The sequence below is a fragment of the Mesoplodon mirus genome, assembly GCF_964341445.2.
Source record: "Mesoplodon mirus genome assembly, chromosome: 3".
Taxonomy (NCBI): Eukaryota; Metazoa; Chordata; class Mammalia; order Artiodactyla; family Ziphiidae; genus Mesoplodon; species Mesoplodon mirus.
In genome coordinates, this window is record NC_138978.1 from 144,296,804 (window position 1) to 144,307,091 (window position 10,288).

Consider the following 10,288-nt stretch of genomic DNA (forward strand, 5'->3'; position numbering starts at 1 on the left):
AAGATTTTTGAGTCTGCAGCATTCAGAAGTTGGGTTTCAGCAAGAAGGAAAAGGATTTCCCAAACTTGCTGAGCTCCCATGAATATGTTAAGAACCAGGCCAAGAGGACCAAATTATAGAGTCTGACATCAAAGAAGACAGAAAGCACCCATGATGTAATGTGAGCAGTTGTGCTTCTCAGACTATAATGTGCACACGAATCACGTGGGCATCTTGTTGAAATGCAAATTCCAATTAAGTAAGTCTGGGTGGGGCCTGAGAATCTGCATTTCTACCAGGGTCCCAGGTGATACTGATGCTGCTTGTCCATGGACCACGCTGGCAACAAGGGTGTGAGAGATAGCAAGGTGAAAAGTGAAGCAAGAATAACCCTCCCCGCCTGGCCAGGGAATTGCGGGAAGAAGATGGGCCGAGGTCGGGGACGTGCTGGCCTTCTTGCTCGAGGCGGAAGTCCCAGAGTGAGGAGGGAAGCTGAATAGACTGAGGGGAAAGGCAAAAGCAGAGGGTCTTTGGGTTCCTATCCCCATTTAGAACTCTGGTAGTGGGAGGGTTTTTGGGTAGAGGAAGCCCTGTGCTGGGAACTATGGCAGTGCAGGGGTTAGAGGGTGCCCGGTTTGCCATAAGCCCTGGGCACCACATGATGTAGAAGAGACTGGAAGAGACCCAGCTTGCTTCATGTCCCCATGGCAGGGTTCCAATAAGAATCTGGCTGGGGGGAATTCCCTGGTGGTCCAGTGGTTAGGACTCTGCGCTTTCACTGCTGAGGACCTGGGTTCAATCCCTGGTTGGGGAACTAAGATCCCACAAGCCGTGTGGTGTGGCGAAAAAAAATTTATTTTTTAATAAAAATAAAAAAGAATCTGGCTGGGTCCATAGGGCTACACAAGGGTCTTGGGCTGAATAGGAGTTACAGCCATGCTTTGAGAGTCAGCAGAGCTTTTGGGAACATGTCTGTGTGCCAAGAGAACAGGCCAAGGGTTACACCCGCCATGGATGCCGGCAGGAAGTGTCCCTGGGACCGCAGGGACAGACTGGCCATCCTAGCTCATGGACCAGACAGACAATCACCCAGAGCAGAGAGCCATGGAGGGACCAGCTGGGGATCTGTCCCCACTAGAACCCTGAGCAACGCAGGAGGGCTACTACTCCTGACGCCTCATTACCAAGGGCACTGGGAGAGGCGAAATGGCTCATTAGAGTTGAACTTTGAATTCACTGAGTATTCACCCCAACCAGTCAATTAAAGTCAATTAGCCTAGTGAACGTTTCTCTCACTACCCTCCCTACCAGGTGGAGATTGTGACAATATTTATTAGATGCGTTACAGGTAACAGAGGTCACAACTTTGCTCATCTGGGCCAAGTGTACTCATTTTTTTTTAAGCAGGCATAACAAAGATGATCTGTAATGCTGATCCATAGAGTCCTTGCTGCCTTGAAAGAGAGCGCATACACAGGCAGCGTTTCGTGGGCTCAGCAGAGACACAGGGACGCAGGGCTGGGACCACAAACCTGGGAGGGGTGATGCTTCAGTTGGAGGTCTGTCCAATTTGAGCAGAAATCCAGAGAGGAGACACCTGGATTGTCAGAGAGGGAGCAGAGGAAGGATATGAGGAGGTTTCAGCAAAGTGTGGGAGAAAGCCTCATTCATTTGTCTCGGAGTCTTTTATTAAGCTTCTGCTGTATGCCAGCCACCGAGCCAGTTACTGGAAGCTCAGAGAGCCATTCCATGCTGCGTGTGGCTCACTCTCCAAGGAGAGGCTGGAAGAAGGACAGCGCTTGGGGCGTGTTTGAGGTGGGGTGTTCAAAATACTCCCGAGAATCCCCTTGCTGCCCTGCTCTCTGCCCTCTTCCTTCTGCCCTGGAGATGCTGGTGCTGTGGAGGTTCGTGGGTGGAAGACCCATGTGGCATGTCTCCTCTCCCATCCAGGTTTACCCTGGGGAGGAGGGAGCAGCCATTTTTATTTATTTGTATTTATTTTATTTTATTATTATTATTATTTTTGCCCTCTGTATTTAGAAAGAGGTTCCTAGCGACCTGCCCTTTTCCCCTCCTCTCCCTCTCTACCCCCCTCACTCTCACCCCCCGCCCCCCCACATTCCCCCCCCTCCCGCAACACACACACACACACACACAAACACACACAAGGAGGCTGATGGGTCTGGAGCCCGAAGTTCAAGCTGGGTCATGAAGTCAGGTGGCATCAGCTGCTGGGAGCCGGAGAACAGCTTGGAAGGCCTTTAAAGTCTCTCGTAAGGCATAATTGTAAGTGTATTACTACATTTTGCAGAATTTTTCAGCTGTGAATTCACTTTCATGCAGTATAGCCCTTCATTTTACAGTGGGGCCCTGCAGGGTCCGAGAGGAGGCCTGGCCCAGGGTTGTCAGGCACCTGACAGCCGGTCCTGCACCCAGTCACCCTGTGCAAGGCCTCTTGAAGGCTCCTGGCTGCTGGCCTCCAGCACGCAGGAAAGGATTAATTATTAATTTTTATAACAACCCAGGTACTGATATCCGTGAACCGCAAGCCCTGACACTTCTCCTCCAACGTCCAGCTACTTAATTGTGGTTTTTAGCTGGGTCAGCATAACAGTCTCGTAACCTCAGAAGTGGAGAGCCTTGAAGGCCTTCATCAGCCATTCCTCGGGGCAAAGGCCAAGTTCACAGGGGGCAGTGGTGGCGTGGGAGCCAATAACACTCTCTAAGAAACTCAGATGCCTTCACTGCCCATCAGAGCTGGGCCTCATCATACTCCCTTTCCTGGCATTAATTGTCTCTTACCTTCCTCATATTTAGCTGCAGTTTTCCAAGCACTTTTACAAACACAAGCTCAGTTGATTCCCAGACACTGCTATCACAGGACTGGGCAGGTAATTGACTCTCTAGGAGAAAATAAAGATTCAGAGAGGGAAGTGACTCACCCAAGGTCACACAGGCTCAAGCACTTTGTCCTCAGCACCACCCACCTGGAGGAATTCATAGCTGGATCAACCTTTTAATGCAGGATGTTAATTACAGTCCTTGGATGTGTTTGGGGTCCATGAATCCTCAGGAAGTATTGGCAGCATTTGAGCATCTTTCTGAGATAAAGTCCATAATCTTCACCAAACTCTCTCTGACCCCAGACAGTAAGAACCACTGCTTTAAAATAAGCAGCTAAAACCCCTCTGTGCTCCTGCCTGCAGCTGTACCCACCCAGTGAAGCCTCCTCTTGTTGGGTTCTGGGATTTGCTGGGCAAAGTTGTGGCCAGGAGCTGGGCCGGGCTGGGAACTTGGCTGTCCCCAGGTGTTTAGTTGCCCTTGAATCTGGGACTGTCTGGGCAGCAAACACCAGGCTTGAAGACCTGTAATGCAAAAGGTCCCATTTACAATAGCCACACCAAGGTGTAAAGCTTACAGGAAATGCACAATACTCATAATAAAAAATCTGCCAAACTACACTGAGGGACATTAAATAAATGGTAAAACACGCCATGTTGAGAACTCATTACTGTAAAATGCCATTTGCTCAAATTTATAACTTTTATGCAATTCTAATAAAAATATCTAAGGTTTTTTGTTGGTTTTTTAAATCTGACACATGAATTTACATGGAACAATTCGCTTGGAAAAATAAACATATAAGTGGAGTCATGAAATTTGGGGGAAGAAAAGAATAGTGTGGATTTACATTCCCAGATATTAAAACACATTATAAAGCTTCAGAGATGAATACAGAGAGGAATGGAATCAGGACAGGCAGCTCAATGGAAAAGAGAAAGCCCGGGAACAGACCCTATGTATTAGAGAAAATTAGTAGTATATGAGGAATGTGATGTTCAAATCAGTGTGGGAAAGATTAGCTGTTTAGTAAAAGATGTTAAAGTAATGTGGGGAAATAAAGCTAAATCCCTACCTCATCCCCTGTACCAGATTAAATTCAAAATCTCTGTTTCTTTATAGTAAGAAGGGCTATAGTTCCTGCCTTGTAACATAATTGTAGGTGTATGTGAGATAATGCATGTCAAGTTTTTAGTATAGAACACACCTGATAAATATTTCCTAGTATTATTATTGGTGTTATGATTACTCCAGATGGATTATAATCCAAACATGTAATGACAAGTTCATAACATTACTGAAATTTCAGGTATAACCTCCCTGATCTCAGGGTGGGAATGGTTTTCATAGAAGCAAAGGAAGAAACCAGCAAAGGCAGGATGTGCCAGGAGCCTTAGAAGGTTCTTGCCCTGTGACTCAGCAATTCCACCACTAGGATGTCAATCCTAAGTATGTTCTCAGATCAATGTGCGAAGATGTTTACTAAACATTTTTTTATAGGAGCAAAAAGTAGAAACAACCTAAATGTCAAAAGGGGAATGGATAAAAAAACTTGTTCAACCACATGGTGGACTCTATGCAGCCATTAAAATTTTTTAAATTATCTCAGTGAACATTAATTGATTGATTTGGGGAAATGTTTAGGTTAGAATGCTAACCATGACCCAAAGTATTCAAAAGTATATATAGTATGATAGCTTGAACCTAGCAAAATATACACCAAAACAGTTATCTCTGTGAAGGGAATAACTTGAGTTTTTTTTTTTTCTTTATTCTTTGCAAATTCACTATGTTAAACCTGCTTCTTTTATGATTCTACCACATTTTTAAAAACTTTTAATTTTATATTGGAGTATAGTTGATTAACACTGTTGTGTTAGTTCCAGGTGTACAGCAAAGTGATTCATTTACACATATACATGTATCTATTCTTTTTCAAATTCTTTTCCCATTTAGGTTGTTATATAATATTGAGCAGAGTTCCCTGTGCTATATAGCAGGTCCTTGCTGGTTATCCATTTTAAATACAGCAGTGTGTACATGTCAATCCCAAACGCCCTAACTCTCCCTCTCCCCCAACCCTTCCTTCTTGGTAACCATAAGTTCGTTCTCTAAGTCTGCGGGTCTGTTTCTGTTTTGTAAACAAGTTCATTTGTATCGTTTTTTTTCTTTTTTTTTTTTTAGATTCCACATATAAGCTATATCACACCATATTTGTCTTTCTCTGTCTGACTTCACTCAATATGACAATCTCTAGGTCCATCCATGTTGCTGCAAATGGCATTATTTCACTCTTTTTAATGGCTGATTTGTGCTTTTAAAAGTTATTTATCGAGCAGAGATTTTACAAAAGATACTTCTTCACCCTTGCCTCTCAAACTGGGGTAAGTTTGGGGTTTCTGCTAATCGGTCATCACAGGAACGTGTCCACAATTTACTTGAATTATCTTCCTCTAGGTGCTCCTTTTATAGTCAAACAAATCCAAATGAATTGTGGGAAGAATACAAAATGCTTATAATTTCTCTTTTCAGAAAGAGACGCACGCAACACTGGTGCCTGGATGGAGCTGCTTCGGGCAGGTCCCATGGATGAGCTCTTGGGAGGGCTCAGCTTCTTCTGCTCATGTGCTACTTTGGAGAAGCCTGCGAGGAGCCTGCTGTCATAGCCACGGCCCTGAGGTCAAGTGTGTCCCCACCCCCAGGCCTGAGGTGGCCAGCTGTGTGCTGGGTTTTCTTGAGAGTTCAAAGTCTCGGCCATCACAAGTCCCCAGAGTCAAAGATTTCCCTCAGGTGGAGACTCACCTCCCAGAAGCCTCCAAAACAAATAGTGATAAGCAAACGAGACGCAGGAAGCTGGCCGCCAGCCAGCTTGGGGCTGAATGCCAGGCTTGGGGTGGCAAGAGCCCAGAAGAGACCTAGCGTTCCCACCACACCAGCCTGTCGGGGCAGCTCTGGCCCAAGCATCTCCCCCTCCCTCAGCAGCCGTCCCCTCTGAGCAGGATGAGGTGCAAAAGTGGGAACACAGCCTGCCCAGGTGAACCTTGGCCGGGACCAGGGGCAGGGGCAGGCTGGCAGGAGTGCCGTGAGGCTGGCAAACTCTGTGCAGGAGCGAAGCTTGGGTTCACATCATCTGCCCATACAATGCCAAGGCCTAGGGCGATGACCGTGGGGACAGCTCAGGCTGCCGGAGGGCGCCGGGGGACAGACACCCAGTTGCCAAGCGTTGGTGTAGCCCGTGCTTTCTGGGCCAGCGAGTCCATGGACATCAGCCCAAGCCAAGGAGAGCAGCCTCGAAGATTCAGGGGCGTGTGGGGCAGTGAACGTCCCACAGATGTGACCATGCTCTCACTGTGGGCTGCAGCCTTAACCTTGGCTTGGTATGTCGAAGGGTCTGGAGTGAGGGAGGTGGGGAGAAGGGGGTGGAGGCCACAGGACAACGAGCATTTATTGAGCCTTTACTCTCCATTAGACTCTGTATTGGCTATAACATGTCATAGTTCACATTTTTCATCACAATTACTAGATTATCTCCATTTTACAGCTGGGGAGACTGAGGCTTGGACACGATGGATGGGGGTGGAGGAAGGCCATACAGCTAGTGGATCACCAGCTGGAGGGGGAAGGAGTCACATGCAGATGGAGATTTCTGAGTCAGGCTGTTTCTACTGTCCTGGGCTCTATGTCATTATGGAACGCACCCCTCAGGCCCCAGCCCTGGCCATGGACCTGCCACTGCACCACTCCAGGCCCCCTCTCAGGCCCACAGGCCCGACTCGTGACTCCTGCCTTCTTTCCCTGATCAAGTCCCAGGGACCTTGCTGAATATCCTGTCTCTCCAGGAAAGCTGTCACCCACTCCCGCGTTCCCCCCCCCTCCCCCCGGGGCCTGGCCCAGGACAGAGCTGGGTAGTGGAATGCTGACTACTTTCTACCTCCTTCCCTGGGCTGGTTTTCCTCTGCGAAATCAGGAAAGGGATCATCAAAATAGCAAGCATGAAGCTGCAAAGTTTTAGAACCGAACGGAGCTCTCATACTGCCCCCCACCCCCCGTCCACCCCCACACCCCGCCCCACTCCTGCCCTGGTCGGTAGTCCCTAACTTCCTCTGAGAAGGTAACTAGAAACTCAAGTAGAGTTGAGTTGATTAAACTCCCTGCCCAACCCTGCTTCTGCACTTTCCCCATCCTCCCCCTGGTCTCCAGAGGTGTTGAAGGCAGGAGGGCTCCCCCTTTCTCCGGTGGACTGTTTGCTTCTCTGTGATTTTCTAGTCCATCCCGCCACTCCCTTCCCTGGGGCCAAGGCTAACTTGTGACTTGCAGAAAATGGAGATCAGTTTCAGGTGTTTTGCATTCCTTTTCCCAGGGGAGGTCACAGCAGGATGCCTTACCCGGGGTTGGTTCGTAGGCCCTGGGCTTCTGGGAGGGGCCGCAGCCGGCTGACACTCAGGCAGGGGGCCCTGCAAATGCTGTGAATGTTTGGGAGGCTAAGCTCACCTCTGCCTCGTCAGAAGGGAGGCGAGTGGAGTCCCACAGGCCCAGCTTGTAGGGCCTCAGAGTAGGGAGGCTGTCATCTGAAGGAGACTTCTTGGGGTCCCCATCATCTAGCCGCATGACATCCCCATGGAGGGTGACATCATCTCATATCTGGTCTTCCAGAGGCAGGAATGCCAGCTGGGCTGCTCTTCTTCATAGTCTGTTATGTTAGTGTAAACAACTCCCGACCCTCCTTGACCTGGGAGGTGGAGGCTGGCACAGGATTCGCTTGCGCAACCGTACCTTGAAAACACTGAAGCTCGGAGTCCACTGCGTTAGTTTTCTATGCCTAATCAAAGATCTGAAATAATATCTATGTCTCCAGCCAGCGAGGGGCAGCCAGCATGGGTAGCACATGGCTGGTTAGCCGTATGATGGATGGTAAGGACATGGAGCCGCACAGATCTCAGCCACCAGCTGTGTGAGGTCAGGCAGGACGAGAGCTGGGAGCTTCCATTTCCTTGTCTGTCCAAGTGGGATGGGAACCTCTATTTCACAGAGTCGCTGAATACATAGACAGCAATTACATCACTCCTGGAAGGCCGACAGCACTGAATTTATGTTAGTTGTGACTATACTTAGAGTCACAAAGCACTGGGGGCCTCAGTCATTCACTGACCAATAGTCATGAATAGTCATGACTGTCGTTCAGAAGATCTGAGGACCAGCCGGTGGTGGCAAGCGAGCCCTTGCCCTCACTCGGGGAGTACAGTGGGAAGACAGACAATAAACAAAGAACTGCACATGGTAGGCCCTCATTAAATATTTGTTGAACAAATTGCAAAAAGAGATGAACCTATGACGGGAGTACGCAAGGTGCCATGTGGGGAGGCATGGGGGCTTCCCCAGCCCAGGCCTCCCTGGAGAGGTGATGGTGAAGCCAAGTTTCAAGGATAAGGAAGGTTTGGCCAGGTCCTTCTCAGCAACCTTAAATGGGCATTTTCCAAGAGCTTAGGCAGGCTGGAATGCTACTCTTGGTTAGAAGGATAAACCATTTCAAGAGTTCAAGGTTCACGTGCAGATCAGGCCCAGAGATGACTTTTTCAGGTCTGGTGAGCATCCATTCTCTGACCAGTAACTTTTAGTGGAAGGAAGCTACTGGACAGTCCTCTCTCTCCCTTCCCACTCCTCCCCTTGGCCCTGCTCTGTCCTGTACACCAAGAATTCGGATACAGTCAGAAACCTTGGGAATTATCTCCTGGCAGACTTGTTTCTCACAAAGGCCTCCTTGCACTTGCACATCCAAACTATTTTATCTAGTCTATTAAAGCTTGTAATGATAGGGAGTTTAAGAGTCTGGAGCCAAGCGCTAACATTTGCTGAGCAAGATCTCCTGTCAAGTTCATAACAGCCCAGTGAGAGAGGTGCTACGGTTATCAGCCCAACTGGAAGCACACGAAAGTTAAGCAACTTGCGTAAGATCACATCGTTAGCTAGCGGCCAGGCTGAGATTCAAATCCACACGTCATACTCCCCAGTGCTTGGGCTCCACCCTTGAGCTGTTGGCTAAAGTTGGCCTAAGGAATTTCCCTCCCTCACCTCAGAGCCTGTGTCAACACCGACCCTTCAGATCTTCAGCACTACTGGGGCATTTCCCTCCAGAGGTGACTTCAAGACTCATGGAGTGTCACATTTACTGATGGGTCAGAACTGTCCCCAAAGGAGAATGTAAAGAGCCCTGTCTTGTGAGAACCCCCAGGACCAGCAGGCACCTCTGCTCTGGCTCCAGGGCCCTGGTCAGCTATAGCCAGGGGTGGGCAGGCAGAAACAGCATGAGAGAAGCACCCAAAACAGTGTCTACAGGCCTATTAGGGGTGGACCGGAGGGCTGCTCCCTGGGGTGCTGAGCATCCCTGAAATAAGTATGGGAATGGTTTCTGTCTCTGCTCAGAACTAAGACATGATAGCTGATCCATCTTCTGCCAAAGAAAACAAACCATTGAGGAGGAATAAAATATATATTTGTCCCTGGTCTACTAACCTCTACTGAAAAGTTTTCCACAGGCTGCCTTGTGCAATGTTGCTGGATCAGCAAGCCTGAGGTTGACAGTCACCTGAAGTGAGTGGTACCATGTGGCAGGTGCTATTTACTGGGAATAAGTTATTTATCATCAGAATTTAAAGCACGTTATTGTGTCTCCTGTAGTGAGCACTTTTGGTTGTACTGCCTTAGCCAAGGGCCTGTTAGACTGCTGTAACAAAGACGTCCAATAATGATATAGGGTAGAGATCAGTAAATTTTTTCTGTAAAGCACCAGAGAGTAAATATTTTAAGTCATACAGACTCTGTTGCAGCTACTCAACTCTGCCATTGGACCGTGAAATAGCCATCAGACAATACATAAGTGAATGAGTATGGATGTGTTCCAATAACACTTTATTTATAAAAATAGGCAGTAGGCCTCTGTTTGCCTACCACTGCTGCAGATGAATGATGATAGAAGTTTCTTTCTCTTGCATGTAACAATGGTGTAGTGAGCGGTTCTAGTCCGGGGGACAGTTGTTTAGGGATCCAGGCTCCTTCCATTGACTTGCTCTGCATCTTCCATCCTCCAGAGGCCATGTCCTCCTCTGTATAATGGAAGGTTTAGGGAAAAGTAAAAAGAGCATGGAGGAGGGAGACCCACTGCCTTAAGGCTTAGAGATGAAACAAGACCTAATCACGTTCCCCTGGCCAAAATTTAGTCCTCCAGCTCCACATAACAGCAGAGGAAGCTGGGAAATGTAGTCTGGTTCTGTGTCCAGGAAGAAAGGAGAAGGATGTTGGAGGATGTCCGACAGCCTCTGCTATACCCAACCAGCCTCATTTTCCCTTCCCCTTCTTCTCACCACCTCCTCCATTGTTTTGTTCATGTGTCCATCTTCCCCCCACAACCCCTGCCCAATAAGGCTCAGGGGAAGTTGACTCCATCCCTATCTCAGAGGTTGGTCTGACTGGT